The sequence below is a fragment of the Salmo trutta genome, chromosome 3, assembly GCF_901001165.1.
Source record: "Salmo trutta chromosome 3, fSalTru1.1, whole genome shotgun sequence".
NCBI classification, from domain to species: Eukaryota; Metazoa; Chordata; class Actinopteri; order Salmoniformes; family Salmonidae; genus Salmo; species Salmo trutta.
The window spans coordinates 56,534,666-56,540,695 of record NC_042959.1 but is presented as its reverse complement, the minus strand read 5'-3'; positions in this window follow the sequence as shown (position 1 = coordinate 56,540,695).

Below are 6,030 nucleotides of genomic sequence, written 5' to 3'. Positions count from 1 at the left end.
GCTGCTGCAGGAGGGACTGGTACACTTCACAAATAGATGGCATCATGAGGGGGGGAAATTATGTGGAAATTTATGAGGCAACATTTCAAGACATCAGTCAGGAAGTTAAAGCTTGGTCACAAATGGGTCTTCCAAATGGACAATGAACCCAAGCATACTTCCAAAGTTGTGGCAAAATGGCTTAAGGACAACAAAGTCAAGGTATTGGAGTGGCCATCACAAAGCCCAGACCTCAATCCTATAGAAAATGTGTGGGCAGAACTGAAAAAGCATGTGCGAGCAAGGAGGCCTACAAACCTGACTCAGTTACACCAGCTCTGTCAGGAGGAATGGGCCAACATTCACCCAACTTATTGTGGGAAGCTTGTGGAAGGCTACCCGAAACGTGTGACCCAAATAAAACAATTTAAAGGCAATGCTACCAAATACTAATTGAGTGTATGTCAACTTCTGACCCACTGGGAATGTGATGAAATAAATAAAAGTTGAAATAAATCATTCTCTACTATTATTCAGACATTTAACATTCTTAAAATAAAGTGGTGATCCTAACTGACCTAAGACAGGGAATTTTTACTAGGATTAAATGTCAGGAATTGTGAAAAACTGAGTTTAAATGTATTTGGCTGAGGTGTATGTTAACTTCCAACTTCAACTGTATGTCTGTCTGTAACCCTCTAGTCATTCCACAGTAGTTCTGTACTTCAGTGTGTTCAAACATTTTGACAGTTGACATATTCTCTCAGAGGAATGAAACAATGTTAGAATTCACATCCATACATTGAGTGTGCACAGCTATCATTTTAGGTCAGACAGATACAATGCTGTGACCATGCAAAAGTAGTGAAGGAATAGAAAGTTTCAATTTTATATTCTGTTGCACTTTATGTTAATATCATTGGCTCTTAATTAGATAATTAAAAATGACATATTTTTGTATTCATAATAGTCTTCCAGATTATACTAGGTCATTTTACAATAATGTTAACTCAGTGGTTTATGGTAGAAGAGAGTGACTTTTCATGGTAATGATCAAGCTTGCCGAATGGGAATGACTAAATGGGAGATCTACTATGTTTTGAATTTGGGTATGTGAAAATGCGAGTATTTTATATGAGGAGAACCTATGGGTATGTTTTCTATGCAACGAAAAAATATTAAATTCTGAATTGTTTCCCTGTCTCTTTGCCTTTCTTATATTTTCTTATTTTCAAGATCTGAAAAATATTTGTCTCCAAAGACTCTAGATTTGACCTTAGGTAAATGAACAAATTGGAATGTGTTCTGGTTCTATTCCAGCAAGGTTGTCAATGCATTTGACCAGAAAGTAAGCCTTGTCCAAGCCAGAACAGCAGGAGCCTATCTCCTGTTTCTGTAGCATGAGGCAGCTTGATGAAGAAGTACATCTTGGACAGGACACAAGTCTGTTACAGGGCCATACCCCAAATCCATCTCCTTAACACTGAGTACCAAGCAGGGAGGCATCAGTTCCCATTTTTGGTGTCTTTGGTAAGACTCAAACCCCCAACCTTCCAATATCAGGGTCGACACTAACCACAAGGCTACTGCAGTTTACCAATGGCCCTTCATAAATTACCTCTCAGCAGAGGGGGGCTGCATATTGACACTGTCATTGTCACGCCCTGATCTGTTTCACCTGTCTTTGTGCTTGTCTCCACCCCCCTCCAGGTGTCACCCATCTCCCCCGTTATCCCCTGTATATTTATACCTGTCTTCTCTGTTTGTGTGTTGCCAGTTCGTTTTGTTTCATCAAGCCTACCAGTGGTTTTCCCTCTGTTCCTGTCTCTTTGTTTTTCCCAGTTTTGACCTTTTCTGCCCGCCATGACCCTGAGCATGCCTTCTGTCCTGTACCTTTGCCCCACTACTCTGGATTATCGACCCCTGCCTGCCTTGACCTGTCGTTTGCCTGCCCTTGTAAATATTGTTACTTCGATACAGTCTGCATTTGGGTCTTACCTAAAATGTGATAGTATGAACTGGCCATGACTGACCCAACAGACTTGGATCCCCTCCGCAACACCATCTCCTCCCAAGGAGCCACCATTGGTAAGCACGAGGAGTTGCTTCGCGGTCTGATGGAAGGGTTCCTGGCCGTGGCCGAACGGCACAACCTAGCATTAGACACATTGCTGGAGCAATTCCGTGGGTTGTCTACTAGGCAGCCTACCACGACGGTAACCTCCCAGCCCCTTAGTAACCCGGCAGGTAGGAGCGCCGTCACCCCGGTTTCCCGGGAACCCCACTTACCTCCCCCGGAGCGCTTCGATGGAGACTCGGGCACCTGTCGGGCGTTTCTTGCTCAGTGTTCCCTCGTCATGGAGCTTCAGCCTTCCTCCTTCCCCTCGGACCGCTCTAAGATAGCCTGGGAGGGCCCTCGCCTGGGCTATGACCATTTGGGAACAACAGTCAGCCGTATGCTTCAGTCTGGAGGGATTTGTGGTGGAGGTGAAAAAAGTCTCCGGTGTCCGGGAGAGAGGCTGCCCGGAAGCTACTCCAGCTTCAGCAGGACTCCCTCGGTGTGGCAGACAATGTGCCTGGAACCCGGAAGCGCTGTTCGACACGTTCCTGGACAGATTATCGGAGGAAGTAAAAAACGAATCCGGGAACAACCGAAGGATCTCGACTCACTCACTGCCTTAACCATCCGGATCGATGGACGGCTACGGGAACGTAGGAGGGAGAAGAGATCTAATTGTGGTCCCAATCGCTCACTCAAGGATCCCACCTTGCATCTGATGAACTCCGAAAGTCCCCGGCGTCCTTGTCCCCGAGAGGATCCGAGCTTACCCAAGTTCCTCCGAAGACTGCCGATTCACCTCTTCCCGAGCCAATGCAGGGCTATGCTGTCTCCAGCCGAACGCATACACAGACTTGACACCCAGAGTTGTCTGTATTGTGGTACTGCCGGTCATTATGTGTCTACCTGTCCCTTCAAGAGACCTAGCTCATTCGTTGGAGTGAGTACTCTAGTGGGTCTTAAAGATAATTTTTCTTCTCCCCTTACTCGCCCCCTCTCCATGCCGTCCAAGTCTCTTCAGGTACTCATTGACTTAGGGGCCGATGTGAGTCTTATGGACGTTTACCCTGGCGTCCGAGCTGGGCATCCCCACTCAACCCCTCTCCATTCCCATGGATGTTAGAGCGCTGGACAGGCGCTCTTTAGGCTGGGTCACCCACCATACTATCCCGATCAACTTACGAGTGTCAGGGAACCACAGCGAGACGATCCAATTCCTGCTAGTTGAGTCTCCGCAGGTTCCCGTGGTATTGGGATTCTCTTGGCTCCAGCAACACAATCCCTCTATTGACTGGGCTACTGGTGCCATCGTGGGCTGGAGCCCACCCTGCCACACTCATTGCCTGAAGTCAGCTCTGCCTGCCCCGGGACGTCTTCCTGGGGGCTTGGAAATTGCCCCAGACCTCTCCGCCAGCCCTGCAGAGTCCCAGGACCTCCGGGAGAGGTTCAGTAAGGTCCCGGGCCACTTTACTTCTGCAGCACCAACCGGTATCCAAGAAGGTCAAGCCAGATGCGCTGGCACGCGGCTATAGACCCGCGGCTACACCCCCGGAAGCTGAGACCTTTCCCTCCTGCCTCCAAGAACATTAGCCCCTCTGCTGTTTGTCCTCTGTTGCCCCATACTCTCCATACACTTCCTACCTTTCCTTTGTCTGGAATTAATACCAGGTCTCGCAGCCCTTTGTTTCCAGGCCCACCCCTCTCCCCCGTCTCTTCGATGGCCAACCGGCGTACAGGGTGAGATGTCTCCTGAAGGTTCGACCTCGGGGCAGGGGATTCCGGTACCTGGTTGACTGGGAAGGTTATGGCTCAGAGGAGAGGTGCTGGGTCTCCGCTAGGGACATCCTGGAACCAGGCCTTATCTCAGAGTTCCAACGCCGGCACTCCGCTCAACCAGGTATGCGCCCAGGTGGCATCCCTAGAGAGGAGGGGGGGGTACGGTCACGCCCTGATCTGTTTCACCTGTCTTTGTGCTTGTCTTCACCCCCCTCCAGGTGTCACCCATCTTCCCTGTTATCCCCTGTGTATTTATACCTGTGTTCTCTGTTTCTGTTACCAGTTCGTCTTCTTTCATCAAGCCTACCAGCATTTTCCCCCTCTGTTCCTGTGTCTTTATTGTTCCTGTTTTGACCTTTTCTTCCTGCCCTGAGTCTGCCTGCCGTCCTGTACCTTTGCCCCATTACTCTGGATTACCGACCTCTGCCTGACCTGAGCCTACCTGTCGTCCTGTACCTTTGCCCCACTACTCTGGATTATCGACATTGGGAAGCAGAGAGCAACACTTTTTAGTAATTAAGTCACTTATTCATCCTTACTAAACAGTAACTCATGGAAAATTATATAATTATTGAGCTGACAGCAGGGAATCTGATGATACAAACATACCTGCTGTGAATGACCTGTTAGGTTAGGTGAACCACAGTTCATCAGCAGAATGAAATGTTGACGAGATGTTATTGTTGACGTTCACTGACCATGAACTGTAACTCATGACCAAATTACATACATTGATACCAATGAAATGTCATAAATTCAAACTGCTTAGATGTTTTTCACATGGAAAACAAACATAGCTTTATTATTGACTACATAGAAAAATGTTCAAATGATAGAACACTTTTTTATTCCCATAAAGTTGTTAACACAGTTTCTGTAAATATCAAAGAGCTAGAGAATATAAATTACGCTTATTCAAATACCCCAGAATATATTAAGGAAGTATAAGTGCACTACATGACCAAAAATATGTGGAAACCAGTTTGTCGAACATCTCATTCCAAAATCACAGGCATTAATAAGGAGTTGGTCTCTCTTTTGCTGCTATAACAGCCTACACTCTTCTGAGAAGGCTTTCTACTAGATGTGGGAACATTACTGCGGGGACTTACATCCATTCAGCCGCAAGAGCGTTAGTGAGGTTGGTCACTGATGTTGGGCGATTAGGCCTGGCTCGCAGTCGGCATTCCAATTCATCCCAAAGGTGTTCGATGGGGTTGAGTTCAGGGCTCTGTGCAGGCCAGTCAAGTTCTTCCACACCGATCTTGACAAACCATTTCTGTATGGACGTCGCTTTGTGCACAGGGGCATTGTCATGCTGAAACAGGAACGGGCCTTTCCCAAACTGTTGCCACAAGTTGGAAGCACAGAATCGTCTATAATGTCATTGTATTTTTATTTATTTATTTATTTGTTTCACCTTTATTTAACCAGGTAAGCTAGTTGAGAACAAGTTCTCATTTGCAACTGCGACCTGGCCAAGATAAAGCATAGCAATTCGACACATACAACAACACAGAGTTACACATGGAATAAACAAAACATACAGTCAATAATACAGTAGAACAAAAGAAAACAAAAAGTCTATATACAGTGAGTGCAAATGAGGTAAGTTAAGGCAATAAATAGGCCATGGTGGCGAAGTAATTACATTATAGCAATTAAACACTGGAATGGTAGATGTGCAGAAGATGAATGTGCAAGAGAGATACTGGGGTGCAAAGGAGCAAGATAAATAAATAAATACAGTATGGGGATGAGGTAGGTAGATAGATGGGCTGTTTACAGATTTGGCTATGTACAGGTGCAGTGATCTGTGAGCTGGTGCTAAAAGCTAGTGAGGGAGATATGAGTCTCCAGCTTCCAGTATGCTGTAGCATTAAGATTTCCCTTCACTGGAACTAAGGGGCCTGGCCCAAACCATGAAAAACAGCCCCAGACCATTTTGGAACTTGGAAGTTTGGAACTTGGAAGTGAGTGTTGCAACTGAGGACAGACAATTTTTACACGCTGTGCGCTTCAGCACTTGATGGTCCTGTTCTGTGAGCTTGTGTGGCCTACCACTTCGCGGCTGAACCGTTTTTGCTCCTAGACGTTTCCACTTCACAATAACAGCACTTACAGTTGACCAGGGCAGCTCTAGCAGGGCAGAAATTTGACAAACTGACTTGTTGGAAAGGTGGCATCCTATGACTGTGCCACATTGAAAGTCACTG